The sequence below is a fragment of the Triticum dicoccoides genome, chromosome 6A (assembly GCF_002162155.2).
Source record: "Triticum dicoccoides isolate Atlit2015 ecotype Zavitan chromosome 6A, WEW_v2.0, whole genome shotgun sequence".
Taxonomy (NCBI): domain Eukaryota; kingdom Viridiplantae; phylum Streptophyta; class Magnoliopsida; order Poales; family Poaceae; genus Triticum; species Triticum dicoccoides.
In genome coordinates, this window is record NC_041390.1 from 346,065,566 (window position 1) to 346,085,342 (window position 19,777).

The window sequence follows — 19,777 nt, forward strand, 5'->3', positions numbered from 1 at the left end:
TGAGTTTCTGTCCTCTACATCATTCACTTATAGCTATTTCTTCATATTGTATTTTCTGCTAAGTGAATGTGATCGGACCCTTCCCCCTCTATGCTATACTCAACCCAATCTATTCACAAATTCTTCATGTGCGTTCTATTTGAAACTCGTTCAAAATCTTCACCGTGTCCTTGTCAGCTGAAGAATTTGCGAACGAAACTTTTAACATATCATATCTAAATTTTCGGCTTTGCCGCTCAAACCGTTCCACCCACGACAACACTTATCTATTCACCCAAGATCCCACACAATCTCCACTTCTCAGTACATGGGTGACACATGTCAAGCGAATGAGAAGGGTCAAGGGCATGTTCGTCCAAATTTCTTCGGGCGAACAGTTTTTTCACCATGGCTATAAATACCCCTTCCCTTCCTCACTTCACTTTTACTCCGCTCGTTCTCACTCCAGCTCAAGGTTCTCAAACCCTAGCACCGCCGCTACTTCATCATCACCGGTGAGCAAGAGCTTCACTGCCTCTACCTCGTCGCCGTCGTACTTGCGCCGACTGTAGATTTCTTCACTCCACCGCCGCCGTAGCTGTCTTCCTCTGCCAAGTTAGGGCGTGGAAGATCTGAACTGACGAACTTCACACCTAAACCTCTCAGTTCGTCATGTTCTTCGTCCAGGGTAATTAAAAGTTACTTTTACTACCCTCCTTGATTCGACAAATTTCTACAAAATCTTCAAAGGTGTTTATTCTTCGAATTCGTCACACACTGAACACCTCACATGTCATCTGTTCTTGATTCATTTCTCTAAGCTATATTTTTCTTCAAGATTCCTCAATTGTGTGGATTTTTGATCTATACAACTCTGGAAACTAAGACAAAGAAGCTTAGTGAAATTCTTCAAGACTCATCTGGTCAAATTCCTCAAACTTCTTCTTTTTGAAAAACCTCTGAGAACACATATGACATCTCCATATTCCTCGCAACTATACTCTGTTCACAGGTACTCATGTCAGCTGCTGAATCACTAGGTTCTCATCAACTTAACTCATTTGTAGCGTTCCTCGAAGAAAAGTTGCATACATCTTTAGAGAATTCCATTGTTCAAATTCCTCATCTGAAGAAAATGGCTGATGGAAAGAAGCCACAGAAAGGAGGAAAGAGGCCTGAGGTCAACACAACGTTTGAAATCCCCGATGATATTTATGCTAGGTACTGCACACCCCCTGAGGAGGATAAAAATCAGCGCAATGTGCGCATTCAAAAGATTGAGAGGAGATGGGCAAGAGAGTGGAGGGAGTACATGTATGTTACTCCCAAGTAGATGAAGAAATTCGCTCTCAATCCTCCATGCCCAAGACCTCCATTGGCACCTATCCAAGAAGCAGATCCCAGCAGCCTCAAGGGCGGTGAGGATTATACTGATGAACGGGCCAAGCGCCAGGCCAAGCTAGCCAAAGTAGCTAAGGAAGCAGTGAGGAAATTTAATGAAGATTCTGCTGTTGCTGCTGCCACTGTTGAGGCCTCTGCAAGAAAGCCAAAGAAGGCCATGCCAAAGAAGCATGATCATAAGCCAAGTGCTTCACCCTCAATGCCCTCACGGCCAAGTTCCTCAGCAATGCCCTCACGGCCAGACTCTTCAATGCCCTCACGGCCAACTCCTCATGCTGCTCCCAAGTCCTCAGCTCCTCCGCCAAAGTCCTCAGCTGCTGCGACCAAATCCTCAGCACCTGCGCATCTTGCCGCGTGCCAAATAACAACAGGCATCTCTATTGCCTCAGGACCTTCTGCTAGTTCCTCAGCTACACCAAATTCCTCAATAGGCCCCTCTCTGCTGAAGAAAAAGGCCACTGCTGGACGAGGTTCTCGCCCAAGTCCTCACAAGAGGCAAGTCGCCTTCCAAGTACCATCTGATGAAGACGAAACTAATGATGATGAACTTGCAGAAATCATCAGACATAGGCAAGTTAGGGCCGATAGAGCCAAGGGCACAACTGTGCCGCTGCTTTTGGATCCAAAGTTGGTCCTTGAGTACATTGATCTATGGCACAAGGACCCCAATACTCCTATGCCTGATTTCAAGCTGACTCTTGGCCAAATTCATATGTTGACTCACTTCATTCAGGAAGAAAAATGAAAGTTTGAGAAGGCCAGGCAGATGAGGAAAGTGCAGTACAAGAAGGAGCGTTTCCTGAAGAAGAACATTGTCTCTATGACAACTAAAGAACTTGTCACAATTCAATCAGAGATCAAGAAACTCAATGATGAATTTGACGCATATTGTGCTGACTGGCTTGGAGCCAAAGTCAGGTTTGTGAAATTAACTGAAAAGTTCACTTCCACTGTTGCAGCCCCAACGCAACAAGAAATTCCTCAGGCTGAAGCATCTGCTCAGCCTACTGAAGAAAATACCAGCACCGCTGATGACACTCAGGCGGCTGAAGAAAATGCTAATTCCAGGGCTGATGACTGCATTCCAGCCACTGAAGAAACTGCTAGGGCAACCACTAGTGTTGTGCCCGAAGAAAGTGAAGACGTCAGGGCAACTGCATCAGGTGCACCTGAAGAAAGTCAACCAAATTCCTCTGCTCCTCATGTGCCTACACCAACTCCAATCCTTCCAACTGCATCAGATGTGAAGAAGACCAAGGCTGTAGAGCGTGCAACAGTGAAGAAAAGGAAGGCATCAACTTCATCAGATTCTTCAGCCCCGAAGAAGATGAAGCCATTGACTAGCTCATTTGAAAACCCAATTGATGTTGTTCCTATCTCAACCATGCCATCAAAGGACCTTGTTCCTTTTGATGAAGACTATGTGATTCCAAGTGAATCCGATGAAGAGAATCCTTCTGCTGCTTCGCCAGAGCAGTTGGATGAAGAAATTGAAGTGGATGAAAACCCTTCAACCCCAATTATCTCATCGTCCATGCCTCAGTTCACTGCTGAAGAGGCCGTCGTTGAAGAAATGGATGAAGAAGTCGATGTGGACATTGGATGCACCACGCCAGTGCTGAATGATGACTTTTGGGAAAGTCAGCACCCCAATTCTCCTTTGTTCACTCCTCTGTAACAAATTCCTCAGTCCCTAGTGACTACTGAAGTTCAAATGGGATCGGAAGAACCTCGTGCAACTCCGTCCATCCATGAAGAAATTCCAGCCACTAGTGCTGATGAAAATGTAAATGAAGAATTGAAGTCCCAGGCTGCCACTGAAGAAGTACCTGAAATTCCTCATCCTGTGGAACCTGAGATCGAGATCCCTGAGGTTGTGATGCAATTGACTGACACTCCTCACCCCAAGCCAAAGGATCCCTTCTCGAAGAAACAAAAATTCAAGGCTGATGACTTCTTTGGCGAGCATGTATTCTTCACTGACTACAACCCTTATGACTTTGCTCGTCTAAGGAGGAAGCGTTTCTGGACTGCAAGCCAGGCCAACTTCTATTCTTCACTACTTTTCAACAAGGACAAAATCTTCTACCATGAGCATATTCCTCATGTGGACATGGAATCATTGCCTTGTTTCTCTCCTGTGCTCGGTGCTTCATGACGCAGGCCTCCTCGACTTTTGCTCTGACATTGTTGATTGGAATGAAGAGCTCATTCTTCAGTTCTATGCGACGCTGCACATCACCGGTGATCCTGTAGACATCAACACCTGGGTCTTGGACTGGATGACCGATAATACTCATTATAAGGCACCGGCCTCGGAATTGCTTCATGCCCTGTCCATGAGTCCACCCAGTGAAGGAGCTCGCTGCCTGTACCAAGAACCTAAACTCACTGCTCATTACATGCAAGTGGTAATGAAGCCTCTAAAGCCCGGTCAAGCCCCAAGCACCAAATTCCTCGTAAAGGACTTACTCTATGTGCCCAGAACAGTCTATCACATTCTGACGAGGACAATGAGTTCCATCAAAGGCAACGACTGATCTGATGAGGAAATTGTTGGCATCATAAAGAATCTTCTATTTAACATCATTCATAGCATTCCTATCAATTATTATGATTTCTTCATGAGGACTCTGGCAAATGTTGCACTCTCTCCGTTTGAGTTGAAGCCTTATGCTCCTTGGATTATGAGATTCCTCAGAACAAGGTCTTCTCAACTATCAGGCTGATTTTCAGAATCACCTCAGCTACCTGCCCTTGATTGAAGTACTCAAGCAGACTTATACTCAGCTGATGAAAAGGGCAAGGCACCTCTGGTCATTGATGAAGGCATTCATCCATTGGATGGTCAGTTTCGCAAAGTTGCATCTTACTCCACCAATGATGACTCTGCCACTCATGATTCTGCTGCCAATGCACCCAAGTCTACTCCTCAAGCCACAACTCCACGTGTGATGACTGACTGTGAGGTGCTTCTTAGTCTTCACCATAAGGTGGGTCGAAACCATAAATGGGTTAAGTGTTAGTTCGGTTCTATTCTTCACAACATGACTGCTACTCATAATGCAGTGAAGAAAAACCATTACTACCTCCATGAAGTTTTCGGTCGCACCTGGGCTGTCCTACCACATCTGTATGGTGAAGAAGATCTGAAGAAAATGGGTCTCAAGGTAGATTTTGACTGGTCTGCACCTCCAGCGAAGAAATTCAAGAAGGTCAAGTTTCTTTCTTTGGTGACCAGCTCATATTCTTCATCGCATGAAACCGACGAGTATGAAGACTTGGACGACACTACGGCAGGCCCTACAACCGCAAACGACCCCAACAACGCTGGTGCTCCTCCATGAACTTGATATTCTCCAGGGGCGTTAGTCCTCATTTTCAACCTTTTGGTCATTAGATGACAAAGGGGGAGAAATTTGAGTTAATCTTCAAGCGGGTCTACCTATATGGGCATTTTTTTCTCTAAGTTACAACTCTCATTCTTTTGAAGACTTTGCTGGATCGAGTTGTAATCTTAAACTCTATGGTGGCCTGATACTTCTGCTGTGTTTTTCTGCATGCTTATTCCTCATTAATGTTAATGCACGCATGCTGAATTACATCGGTCACCATATTTCATCATGCATTTCAAATTCTTCATATTATATGTTAAATGCGTGTATGAATTACAAGATATACGGGGAGATCTCCATGATACTGCTCTTCAAAGTGTGCATTGCTTCAAAAGCAAATTCCTCACTATGCACATCTTCAGGGGGGAGTTCTTCTATATATTGCAATCAAATTCCTCAATTCCAGTATTTACACTTCATATGTTTATCCCCGCTGAAAACTTAACCTATATTGTCATCAATCACCAAAAAGGGGGAGATTGTAAGTGCATCTAGTGCCCCTTAGTGATTTTGGTGTATTGAAGACTTATAGGTTAAGGGACTGATGCGTTTGTGAGTGTACACAGGTCTATAAGTCTATGAGGAGTTAGATATTTACAGTGAAAGTCGACTGTCGGTGTCAAAACAGGCGAATCTCGGGTAGGGGGTCCCAAACTGTGTGTCTAGGATCGATGGTAACAGGAGGCAAGGGACACAAAGTTTTACCCAGGTTCGGGCCCTCTTGATGGAGGTAAAACCCTACGTCCTGCTTGATTAATATTGATGATATGGGTAGTACAAGAGTTGATCTACCACGAGATCAAGGAGGCTAAACCCTAGAAGCTAGCCTATGGTCTGATTGTATGTATATATTGTATCTCTATCGACTAGCCTGGCCTCGGTTTATATAATGCACCGGAGGCCTAGGATAACAAGAGTCCTAGCCGAATACGCCGGTGGGGAGAAGTCCTTGTCTTGATCGCCAAGTCTTGTGGAATCTTCCTTGTATGCGGTAGCCGTCCGAACTGGCCCATGATTATACGGCCACGGGGGTCCTCGGCCCAATCTAATAGATCGGGAGACGACGTGGTGAGTACCCCCTAGTCCAGGACACCGTCAGTAGCCCCCTGAACCGGTCTTCAAGTTAGGGACGCTCCTCGATTCTTCCGAACTGTTCTTCATCTTCGGTTGCCGGTCTTGAAAACTGGTTCAACAAATCTTCTTTATCTTCGATCTTGAGGATCGCCGAAATGCATTCGACGAGTTTACACGTCGGGTATCCGAGGAGCCCCTTTAAGTTTCTGGCCTTTATCAAATCCTTGTTTATTTTTATGCCACACCTCGGGTTTGAAGTTGTTCCCGAGAGGCAGGGTCCTCTTGCGTCCGAGCTCCAATGTCGGACTGCATTCGAGGTATCTTTTGCAGCCGAGCACCAACGCCGGACCGCTTCCCAGCTCTAGCCCCGGAATGTATCCGAGCTCCAACGCCGGACTATGTATCCGAGCTCCAATGTCGGACTGTATATCCGAGCTCCAACGTCGAAATATATCCGAGCTCCAACGCCGGACTATGTCCAGGCTCCAATGCCGGACTATATCCGAGGTGTCATATCACCTTGGTTCAAAAAAGTTGAAGGAGTTTAGCCGAGCTTAATGCCGGAAATGTCCTCTATGGAGCCAGCCACTAGCGCCCGAGCTTTATGCCAGACTGCTTCCGAGGTGGTGCACCACCCCGACTATGGGCCGATTTTTTGTCAATATTTTTTATTGGTGCAATTTATTCTCTGCCGAGATATATAGCCAATAGCCCTCAAGGTGTGTATCGGTCTAAAACCCGAGATGCACATGAAGGATGACATAAGACCGCTGATCCCAGTAGCCGCTGAGACTCAGGTTGATTTGCAAAATCGGCCTAACGATCAAGTCCTAGCTCGGCAGAATACTTCGGGACACAAAAGCGGCATGCTCAGTCCTCAAGACTCAGGTTGGGTGCGGCCGACCAACCTGAGGATCAAAATCTCCTCGGAAACTATATTGCACATAAAATTTTCTGCATTGGACAAGCAATGCAGTAGCCCCCGAGACACTGGTCGGGTGGCAACACCAGATCAGGGGATCGATGTGCCCCTTTAATATTTGTAAATAATAAGCCCGAAGCCCAGTAGCCCCCGAGCCTTAATGTGGCATGGGTGGCCGAATTAAGGATCAATATCCATAGTAAAATCACAAATTATGTGTAATGACTCTATGTATCCAAGTACTTTACATCATTAATGCTCGGATCCGCATTGTACAAAACTTTGTTGACCGACCATCGGCTTCCACCTCCTTGGCCAGTAGCCAAGGAGTGTTTGTCCTACTTTATAAAGCCTTTATGAGGGCAAAGATTTACGACAAACAAGGCAATCTGGCCACACGGTTTTATAAACAAAGGTACGCAGAGAGATATGTTATATTACTGTTTAACAGAAGAAATGTATTCCAAAGAAAATAGTCCCGCTATCGGTTCCTTTATTTGGGTTGTCATGCTAAGCATGATCATGAAACCTCAGCTCGAATGTAAGAGAATTATATCGAGGATTTAGTTTGGGAGGCCAGTTAATAGCCCCCGGTAGTGTTCGGCGACAGCCGAGGTCAAGCCGTAAACACTTTGGCCAATGTTATGAATGGCCCGTCATAGTCATCTGATCGCTGACCAGTTTACGCTTATTGTGACAGTCAGTTTTCGGCTTTCTCCACTAAGGTGCTTAACCATGTGAGCTAGAAGCACAATCGCAGTGGTTCTCCCTTTGAATGCCTAGCCAAAGAAAACAAACGTAGGAAGCAAGTGTAGGAGCCGGGCAACCCAACTATTGACCGAAGACACAATTCAAAACCGATGCATATATAGCAATACCTGAGAATGTTTTTGCCGAATCCCTAAAGGTGTCCGGCGTTGCACTGCGAGACTAATGCTGGAAAAGCACAAATAGTTTAAAAGTGCCAAAAATCTTGGAAAACCAAGAAACGTCAGTAAAAACATGACGTCCGAACAAGATCAAGTGTTCGGTGCCAATCCGAAAATTGGTCTTAGAAAAAAGAAGTGCTTCTGTCGTCCTTTAACATGACACATCCTATCTCATGACTTCGAGCGGGTCAGCCTACGGCTTCAACCTCCTATCCCGAGGGCGGAGTACTTCTCATTAGGCCAGTTTAGCAAACTAAACTCTAGCGGCTTTGAGAGAGAAATTAGGCTCCCCGGCTAGTGACCGCACACTCGAGTCGAAAAAAGGAGTGATAAATAATAATAATAGAACTTTGCAACGACTGAGAAGAAGAACACTTATTATAAAACAGCTCAAATAAACTTAAGAGCCCCCAAGTGACTTGGGTAGAAGAATGATTGCATGTAACGAAGTACTTATATCATATCTATGTTGAACCGAACTTTAAACGCATCTTAACCGACCGTCGGCTTCTCCCTCTTCGGTTAAGGACCAAAAAGTGTTATGTACTCCATCGGTCGAGAATATCGACGGTGTTTCCAATAACCAGGCAATCAGGCCATAAGGCTGTAACAGACAAAGCGCGCTCAGGGAACTTATGCTATATTACTGCGAAGAGTACGAAGCATCTTCGAAGAAAATAGTACCCCCACCGATACCTTTCTTCGGTGCTCATTGTTATTATGAGACTTGTGCAATAGATTTTTTGTACTCATGAGTTCCATTATGTGCCGACCATCATTGAATAACTATAAGAGCGCTAGCTTTCGGCTTCACCCAGTCTGAGGTCCGGCTCGGGTGACCCGATCGTGACAATCGCAGAGGTGCTCCCTTTACTCCCTAGCCGAACAATCAAGAACGTAGGGGTAAACACAGGAGCGAGGCAACCCAGCTTGCAGATTGCTTAAGTCAATGTGGTGCATATTGTGGCATAATACACGAACAAGGAACGAAGCCATACAAGTATAATCATATGCAACAGGAAAAGCTTCATAAAGGAAGCCCCCAAGTAAACGGGGTATTTGAATTTATGCGTCACAAACAAAGTTTGGACAAGGAAATTTTTTAGAAGCAACTTTTTTCCAAAAAAGTATAATGCTTGGTCGAACCGAACGCAAGTTAGAAATTAAAGCTTTGAGCATGAAAGCGACTTAGCTAGTTAATGTGTTCGGTATTGATGACGCGGTCCGAGCTTGATGCGGGGCAAGGTTCCATCCCTCAAGCCGGTCCCGAGGTGGCGGAGCAGAGAGCTTGACACGCCGAAGTGGTGACATAGCACGATCAATGCAGACCGGCAGAGTGACGCCGAAGTCCCCGGATCATTTTCCTGTGCACAAAAAATAGTGCAAACCGGAGATAATAGTAATAACGATAATTAAAAAAACTCATTGCATAATAAATAATTTATGCAAAGTGAGTAATAAAAGAAATATGGCCTGGCGCCAAAGTCAAGTCGATGCAGGGCGTCAGCGTGATGCGGTAAAGGCGTGGCAAAGCCTGAATTCGCAGGTCGGTCCGAGCTCCGAGTGCGGCGTTCGCCGGACTATGTACGGAAACTGACCGAACCACCATGCGACTGTCGTTAATGCAGCCACCATTTGATAGACCTGTGTACATATGACGGACAAATCAGAGTAATAATTCTTTGGGAAAAATGAACCCAAACAAGCAAAAAATACTGGGATTAATAGCACCTGGTTCATTTGTTGTAGCAATCCGGAGGAAGGTGATTCCTAAAATTGGGACCCGCTCCGCACACCCATTGGCTGATGGGCGATAAAACGACGGCATGGCAATGCTGGTAAAGGTTGACTCGCCGAGGCAAAGCCCTCGGCCCAGCTAACGTGACGGAGCTGGTCGGCTAGTGACGCCAAAGTGTCCGGAGTAGGTTGATGAAGAGATGGCGAAGCCCTTGGTCCAGCCGAGATGTCGAAGCCTCGATGTCAGCCGATGAGTCGAAGTAGGTCGGCGTGATAGACAACAGCTTGAAGAAGCAATAGTGCGGCCCTGTCGATGCAGGTCGTGACGTGGTCGATGCCGGCTTGATGAAGTGACCGTGCGGCGATGCCGGTATGCCTGCTCCGCGTAATCCGTGGGGCGGCGATGTTGGTGATGATTTATCCTTCGCGATGCCGGGCTCTTGTTCGGCTTGCCGAGATGATGATCTGAAGAAGTTGAGCTCGGCTCAACAAAGTGACGCCGTGTCTAGCGCAGGTCGGCAGCCGTGGAGTAATATTGCTTGACTGGTTTGACACCAGCATGATGTTGAAGATCATGTTCAAAAGATCTTACAGTTAGTGGGATGTGTTCGGGAACAAAACACAACACCCCATACAAAACTTCCTTCAAAAGGGATGTCTGAAATCCTGTTCATAAAAAAGATGAACTTGGGTCGGATTCGTTTTCGCGCAGAAAACAGATCCGAAAAGTGATGCACTAATCGGAAGGTTCCCGGAGTTTGGACGGTCGGATCGAGCCGAAATTTTGAGAGGTGGTAGATATAGGAATTCCGCAGCCGATCAACAGTTGGATATTCCAAAGGATGTCCGAGCTAGAAGCTGGACACCACGCCCTAAACTCATCCAAATTCCCGTCCAGATTTGACAGGGCTCCGGTATATCGTGGATTGCTAGAGATTCCTTCATCGGAACTCGACGAAATTTTCCAGGGTTGTTGTAGACTCAATTCCGCACAATTCCACCAAAGCGATCGTCAAAGCGATACTCGACGAGGTGGTGGTGGCAGATACGAGTTCGCTGTCCAGAAAAATAGCACGGTCGCTTGAGGGCAATGTTGACGTTGAGCCCCCGAGCTCCATAGATGATTCCTCTGTGATCTTGTTAGAGATCCGAGTTGATGTTTGATGAAGGCCCTCGTCCGGACATGGTGATCCGAACACGGGGTGCAATTCTTGGTCGAACCAAGGTGACCAGTCGAGCTGGTGACGAAGATGCCGAAGTCGCAGTTGATCTGCATGCAAGCCATCGATCCTTTTGTCGATCACACAGCGGAACCCTCAATGAAAGCACCAATGTCGGTGTCAAAACCGGCGAATCTCGCGTAGGGGGTCCCGAACTGTGCGTCTAGGATCGATGGTAACAGGAGGCAGGCGACATGAAGTTTTACCCAGGTTCGGGCCCTCTTGATGGAGGTAAAACCCTACGTCCTGCTTGATTAATATTGATGATATGGGTAGTACAAGAGTTGATCTACCACGAGATCAAGGAGGCTAAACCCTAGAAGCTAGCCTATGGTCTGATTGTATGTATATATTGTATCTCTATCGACTAGCCTGGCCTCGGTTTATATAATGCACCGGAGGCCTAGGATAACAAGAGTCCTAGCCGAATACGCCGGTGGGGAGAAGTCCTTGTCTTGATCGCCAAGTCTTGTGGAATCTTCCTTGTATGCGGTAGCCGTCCGAACTGGCCCATGAGTATACGGCCACGGGGGTCCTCGGCCCAATCTAATAGATCGGGAGACGACGTGGTGAGTACCCCCTAGTCCAGGACACCGTCATCGACCCCTAAAAATGAAGTTATTCGACTGAAGACTTTGGATTTCTGAAGACTTTGAAAGTGAAGAAATTGGTGTGACCTTGAAGACTTGGTATTCATTCAAGGAACATGGAGCATGAAGATTTTTGTTTTCGTAGTTTCATTTTGTCTTTCTTGAGTCATAGGAAACACCGTACTGTTAAAGGGGGTCGAGGAAATACTATGGAAAAATTTCCATGTGATGCTAAACTCAAAATCCTACACCTACCAATCCCTTCGAGTGAAGCCATTGGAAATCTCATACAGTTCAGTCATATTCTTCAGTGACAGAGACGAAATTCTTCTGGTCTCTAAGGAATTTGTTCTGACTGAGGAGTTCGGAATTCGCCAGTGTGGATTGCCTACACCATGAGGAACATGATAGCCCTGAGGAATTTGATACTCAAAATTCCAGCCATTGTTGTGCTATGCGCCAGCTATCCCAAAATATCTACCCACCTAACGGTCATATCATTGAAGGGCATTTATGTCTTATCATGTTGGGCTGCTCCCTAGGCTATAAATAGCCGCCCCCCTACAACCACTAGCTGGTTGGCTGCTCCGAGAGAAACTGACACTTGTCATTTGAGAGCATCCCATCCTCCGAGGACTTTGAGTGAAACTCATCAAGTGAGGAAAACCCAAACCCAAACACCTACAAACCCAAAGTGATTGAGCATCACTGAAGAGATTGATCATGCGTGGATCCGACGCCTGTTACCTTTGAAGACTGTGCATCTTCCAGACGGTTAGGCGTCATGGTCTAGAGCATCCAAGAGGAAATTGTGGATCGCCGAGTGACCGAGTCTGTGAAGGTTTGGAAGTCACCTGAAAACTTACCACGAGTGATTTGGCGCGGTTTGTGTGACCTTAGCTCAAGGGGAATACGGTGAGGACTAAGTGTCCCGAGCTGCGTGTTCAGGACTGGGTGTCCGGGACTGTGTGTCCTTAGGTTTAAATACCTAGACGCCCTAACCAGACGTACAACTGTCACAGCAGTTGGAACTGGTCTACCAAATCATTGTCTTCACCAAGCTACCTGGTTCCATTTCCTCAACCCTTCCATTTCCTCATTTCTGTGTCGTGTGCTTGTTCATATCTGTTTGAAGACTTTGACTGAAGACTTTCTCTATTTCCTCAGTTCAATTTCTTCAGCATGTTTGTCTTACCATGTGTTATCCCGTGTTTACGCTTTATGTACTCTGTGCTTGTTTTCATTTCATCATGAAGACCATGCTCATGCACTGTTATGTTTACTTCTGATTACTTATTCCACTGCAAGTAGTTCTTCACTCAGGAATTTCCTCATGCTGAAATTCCTCAGTGAAGAATTCATGAAAATCGGCTATTCACCCCCCTCTAGTCGATATAACGCACTTTCAATTCTTCACAGGCACCGGGCCTTCTTCACAGGCACTGGGCCTTTCTTCACAGGCATCGGGCCTTCTTCACAGGCACTAGGCCTTTCTTAATAGGCACCAGGCCTTCTTCACAGGCTCTGGGCCTTTCTTCACAGGCACTGGGCCTTGCTTCACAGGCACTGGGCCTTGCTTCATGGGTAGAACTTCCGTAGGTGCTGGATGTTCCAGGCGTTCTGGACGGGCACCCCATCCTGCGTCTCCAGGCGCGTGGAGCCAGGCCTGGAGATATTGATGACCCTGAACGGGCCCTCCCACATGGGTGAGAGCTTGTGCAACCCCTCCCTGGAGAGGACCCGCCTCAGGACGAGGTCGCCTACCTAAAGCGTCTTGGAGCGGATGTTGCGGCAGCGGTACCGCCGCAGCGCCTGCTGGTACCTTGTCGCCCTCAGTGCAGCTTCACGGCATCGTTCCTCCCCTAGTACAAGGTCCATCCCCCGCATGGCGTCCTGCCGCGTTTCATCAAACGCCAGGACCCGTGCGGAGCGATGCTTGACCTCGTGAGGGTGGACTGCTTCGGCTCCGTAGACAAGGAAGAATGGGGTCTCGCCCGTCGGCTTCGCGGCGGTGTTGCGGATGGACCACAACATGGACTGGAGCTTGTCGTGCCAGCCCCTGCTGCAGGCCTCGAGCTTCTTCTTAAAGGTCCTGGTCTTGAGGCCTCTCAGGACCTCCGCGATGGCGCATTCAGCCTGGCCATTGCTCCTGGGGTGCGCCACAGAAGCGTAGCAGATCTGCGTTCCAGGGTTAGCACAGTATGTTTTGAAGAGGTTACTGGTGAACTGCGAGCCGTTGTTGGTGATGATGCGGTTGGGGACCCCGAAACGGCTCACGAGGCCCTTGGTGAATTTAACCACGAAACCGGCTAGGATGGTGCGGACGGCTTCCACTTCCGCCCACTTGGTGAACTTGTCAATGGCGACGTAGAGGTAGGGGTAGCCCCATGGCGCTCGAGGGAATGGGACCAAGATATCCAGCTCCCAGACCACGAACGACCACGTGAGCGGTAATAGTCTGGAGGCCCTGAGCGGGCTGATGGATCTGCTTGGCATGGAACCGGCAAGCTTCGCAGGACTTCACCACCCCAGCTCCGTTGTTGAGCGTCGTGCGCCAGTAGAATCCACTGTGGAACACCTTGCTGACGAGAGTCCATGACGATGAGTGGTGTCTGTAGTCCCCACCGTGTATGTTAATCAGCAACTCCTTCCCCTGGTCCCTGGAAATGCAATGCAACGAAACATCATTTGGTCGCTTCCTGTACAACTCACCGTCCTGGATACAGTACGCTGTGGCTTGCCGGGCTACGCTCTCTGCGTCCTCCTCCTTCCCTGGTTGCACCCCTTGCATCAGATATTCCTTGAATTCCTTGGTCCAACATCCCTCTTGAGGCTCGAGCACCAAGAGCAAGCGAGCCCCTAAAGTTGGGGCACAAGCTGGGGCTCCCGTGGCTGGCGGTTGTGGGAGCTCCTCCCAAGGTCGTTTCGTGCTTGAAAGTGGTGGCGTCGCTGACGTCTTGAAGAGCCGCTCCTCGAAGATGCCAGGCTCTTGGGGCTGCCGCTTGGATGCCCTCCTGGCGATGTCATCGGGTTCCTTGTTGGTGCCATAGGGCACATGCTGCACCTCCATGCCTAGGAACTGCTTTTCCATCTTACGTACTTCCGTGAGGTACGCCTCCATGTGCTCGTCCTTTGGCTCGTACACTTTGTTGGAGAAGTTGCTGAGGAGCTGTGAATCGCCCCTAACAGTGAGGCTCTTCACCCCTAGAGCTACCGCGGCCTTCAGGCCAGCTATGAGGCCTTTGTATTCCGCGATGTTGTTGGAGACCTTCTCGCCCTGCTGAAAGCAGAGCTGCACATCGTAATAGAGCTTGTCCTGTGTGGGTGAGATGGGCACTGCTCCAGCCCCCGCGCCCTGGTGCGCGAAGGCACCATCTAAATACATGACCCATCCGTCTGGCGCCTCACTTCCTGGCGAGGTGGACCGGTCCTCGCCTGCTTCCAGTGCCGAGGCATCCATCCATTCCGCCATGAAGTCAGCGAGTGCGGCTCCCTTGATGACCCTTGTGGTGCTGAACTCCAACTGGAACACCTATAGCTTGATGTTCCACTCGGCGACCCTTCCAACAGAGTTGGGGCTCCTGAGCACCCTCTCCAACGGGTAGGCCGAGACGACCTTGATGGGGTGGCCCTGGAAGTAGTGTCATAACTTGCGTGAGGCCACCAGGAGCATGAGCAGGAGCTTCTGAGGCATGGGATAACGTGCCCTTGCATCCCGTAGCACCGTGCTGACGAAATACACCGGGTGCTCGACGAGGACCGTCGTGTTGGTGAGGCTCCTATATTGCGCAAGCTGGGGTGCCTCCTGAGGTGGTGGGACCTCTAGTGCCTGGTCGCTTGCGGGGATCTCTACGGTGTCATCCTGCCGAGCTTGGTCTTCTGGTGCTGCCGCTATGGCTCTTACTGCGCCTTCCTGATCTTTTGTCGTCTCAGCTGGCGACGTAGCTTGGCGCGGCGCACTCTTGGCCTGGTGCTCCTCTCGAACCACCACTAGCGCAGCGCTGGCAGAGTATGGGGTGGTGGCAAGATAGAGTACCAGGGGCTCGATAGGCCGTGGAGCCACCAATACCGGTGGGCTGGTCAAGTATCTCTTTGGGTCTTCGAAGGCCTGGCATCCTCTGGAGTCCACTCGAACGGGCCCTTTTTCTTCATCAGCCTGAAAAAGGGTAAGGCACGCTCTCCCAACTTGGATACGAAGCGCTCCAATGCAGTCACCCGACCAGCCAGCGTCTGCATTTCCTTGAGGGTTTGCGGCGGGCTCATGCCTTCAATGGCCTTGATCTTCTCCGGGTTCGCCTCAATCCCTTTGTGCGACACGAGGAATCCCAGCAGCTTGCCGGAAGGAACACCGGACACACACTTCTCCGGGTTAAGCCGCAGGTTTACCTGGCGCAGGCTCTCGAAGGTCTCCTCCAGGTCTTGGATCAAGGTTTTCGCCTCCCGAGATTTCACCACAATCTCATCGACATAGGCCTCCGTGTTCCTCCCGAGCTGCCACCCTAAAGCGATGTGCATTGGCCGCTGAAAGGTCGCACCCGCATTGCGCAATCCGAAGGGCATACAGGTGTAGCAGTACACCCCACATAGGGTCAGGAAGGTTGTCTTCTCTACATCTTCCACCGCCATCTTGATTTGGTGATACCCGGAGAACGCATCCAGGAAGCATAGTAGGTCGTACACAGAGGTGGAGTCGACGATCTGGTCGATGCGCGGGAGAGGGAACGGATCTTGAGGGCACGCCTTATTGAGTTTAGTGAAGTCGACACACATTCGCTCCTTCCCGCCTTTGTTCGGCACCACGACTGGGTTTGCCAGCCATTCGGGGTACCTGACCTCACGAACGGCACCCACCGCCTCCAACTTGCGGGTCTCTTGGATGATGAAGGGCTGCTTCTCCGTGGACTGCCGCCTTGCTCGCTGCTTCACCGGGCGCACATTGGGGCACACCCTCAGGTGGTGCTGAATCACCTCTCTCGGGACCCCCACCAGCTGATTGGGCTCCCATGCGAATATGTCCTTGTTCCCGCGCAAGAACTTCACCAATGCTTCCTCTTGGCTGGGGTTAAGACCGGCACCTATGGTGAAGGTGGCTCCTGAGGAGTCGTCCTCGTCGACCGGCACCTGCTTTGTCTCTGCCTTGTCTTGGGTGAACAACTGCTTCTTCTTGGTCGGTGTGGCCTCCTTGGCCTCGGGGGCACCGGTGCCGACGGGCTGTGCCGCCACAGCGGTCTTGAAGGAAAGTTTGAGCGCCGTCATGGCCTCCTTAGGTCCCCCTTGATGGTGAGGACACCCTTGCTTCCTCGCATTTTCATGAGATTGTAGGCTAGATGAGTCGCCGCCATGAATTGGGCCAGGGCTGGGTACCCGAGGATGGTGTTCTACGGGAGGCCGATACGGGCGATGTCGAAGTCGACCAGCTCGGTGCGGTAGTTGTCACGCGTGCCAAAGGTGACGGGAAGGTGGATCTGCCCAAGGGAGCGGGCATCGCCACCACCAACTCCTGAGAAAGGCTTGCTGAGGCTGAGTCGTCCGAGCGGCACGTGAAGCAGGCCGAAGACCTCCATGGAGAGCAACTTGAGGCCTGCGCCGCCATGGATGAGGGTCTTGGTGACGGCTACATTGCAGATGGTGGGCGTGCAGAGCATCGGAAGCATGCCCGAGCCGGTGGTGGTGACGAGGTGGTCTTCTAAGCTGAAGGTGAGGCCGGCCTCGTGCGTGATGTCTACTACACAACCTTCTTCTTATAGACGTTGTTGGGCCTCCAAGTGCAGAGGTTTGTAGGACAGTAGCAAATTTCCCTCAAGTGGATGACCTAAGGTTTATCAATCCGTAGGACGCATAGGATGAAGATGGTCTCTCTCAAGCAACCCTGCAACCAAATAACAAAGAGTCTCTTGTGTCCCCGACACACCCAATACAATGGTAAGTTGTATAGGTGCACTAGTTCGGTGAAGAGATGGTGATACAAGTGGTATATGGATAGTAGATAAAGGTATTTGTAATCTGAAATTATAAAAACAGCAAGGTAACAAGTGATAAAAGTGAGCGTAAATGGTATTGCAATGCTAGGAAACAAGGCCTAGGGTTCATATTTTCACTAGTGTAAATCCTCTCAACAATAATAGCATAATTGGATCACATAACTATCCCTCAACATGCAACAAAGAGTCACTCCAAAGTCACTAATAGCGGAGAACAAACGAAGAGATGATGGTAGGGTACGAAACCACCTCAAAGTTATTCTTTCCAATCAATCCGTTGGGATATTCCTATAGGTGTCACAAATAGCCCTACAGTTCGTACTAGAATAACACCTTAAGTTACAAATCAACCAAAACCCTAATGTAACCTAGATACTCCAATGTCACCTCAAGTATCCGTGGGTATGACGATATGCATCACACAATCTCAGATTCATCTATTCAACCAACACAAAGGACCTCAAAGAGTGCCCCAAAGTTCTACCAGAGAATCACGACGAAAACGTGTGCCAACCCCAATGCATAGGTTCATGGGCAGAACCCGCAAGTTGGTCACCAAAACATACATCAAGTGAATAACGTGATATCCCATTGTCACCACAGATATCCACGACAAGACATACATCAAGTGTTCTCAAATCTTTAAAGACTCATTCCGATAAGATTACTTCAAAGTGGAAACTCAATTCATTACAAGAGAGTAGAGGCAGGAAGAAGCATCATAGGATCCAAATATAATAGCAAAGCGCACGATACATCAAGATCGTATCATCTCAAGAACACGAGAGAGAGAGATCAAACACATAGCTACTGGTACATACCCTCAGCCCCGGGGGAGAACTACTCCCTCCTCGTCATGGAAAGCACCGGGATGATGAAGATGGCCACCGGAGAAGGATTGCCCCCTCCGGCAGGGTGCCGGAACGGGTCTAGATTGGTTTTCGGTGCCTACGGAGGCTTATGGCGGCAGAACTCCCGATCTATTGTCCGTTCTGGAAGTTTTAGGTTACGTAGGTATATATGGGTGCAGGAGGTACGTCGGAGGAGCTACGGGGGCCCCACGAGGCAGGGGGCATGCCCTAGGGGGGCGCGCCCCCACCCTCGTGAGCACCTCCCGTATCTCCTGACGTGGAGTCCAAGTCTATCCGGTGGCTTTCGTTCCAAAAATAACTTCTCCAGTTGATTTCGTGCCGTTTTGACTCCGTTTGATATTCCTTTTCTTCGAAACACTGAAATAGGCATAAAACAGCAAATCTAGGCTGGGCCTCCGATTAATAGGTTAGTCCCAAAAATAATATAAAGGTGGAAAGTAAAGCCCAATATTGCCCAAAACAGTAGATAATATAGCATGGAGCAATCAAAAATTATAGATATGCTGGAGACGTATTAAGCATCCCCAAGCTTAATTCCTGCTTGTCCTCGAGTAGGTAAATGATAAAAAAAGATAATTTTTGATGTGGAATGCTAGTTGGCATAATTTCAATGTAATTCTTCTGAGTTGTGGTATGAATATTCAGACCATAAGATTCAAGACAAAAGTCCATATTGACATAAAAATAGTAATACTTCAAGCATACCAACTAAGCAATTATGTCTTCTCAAAATAACATGGCCAAAGAAAGCTATCCCTACAAAATCATATAGTCTAGTTATGCTCTATCTTCACCATGCGAAATATTTAAATCGTGCACAACCCCGATGACAAGCCAAGCAATTGTTTCATACTTTTGATGTTCTCAAACTTTTTCAATCTTCACGCAATACATGAGCGTGAGCCATGGACATAGCACTATAGGTGGAATAGAGTGGTGGTTGTGGAGAAGACAAAGAGGGATAAGATAGTCTCACATCGAGTAGGTGTATCAACGAGCTATGGAGATGCCCATCAATAGATATCAATGTGAGTGAGTAGGGATTGCCATGCAACAGATGCACTAGAGCTATAAATTTATGAAAGCTCAAAAGAAACTAAGTGGGTGTGCATCCAACTCGCTTGCTCACAAAGACCTAGGGCATTTTGAGGAAGCCCATAATTGGAATACACAAGCCAAGTTCTATAATGAAAGATTCCCACTAGTATATGAAAGTGACAACATAGGAGACTCTCTATCATGAAGATCATGGTGCTACATTGAAGCACAAGTGTGGTAAAAGGGTAGTAGCATTATCCCCCCTTTTTTTGGCCTTCCCTTTTTTTGGCCTTTCTTTTTTATGGCCTTTCTCTTTTTTTGGGACAATGCTCTATTGAATGATGATCATCACACTTCTATTTATTTACAACTCAATGATACAACTCGATACTAGAACAAAGTATGACTCTATATGAATGCCTCCGGCGGTGTACCGAGATATGCAATGACTCATGGGTGACATGTATGAAAGAATTATGAATGGTGGCTTTGCCACAAATACGATGTCAACTTCATGATCATGCTAAGAAATATGACAATGATGGAGCATGTCATAATAAACGGAACAGTGGAAAGTTGCATGGCAATATATCTCGGAATGGCTATGGAAATGCCATAATAGGTAGGTATGGTGGCTGT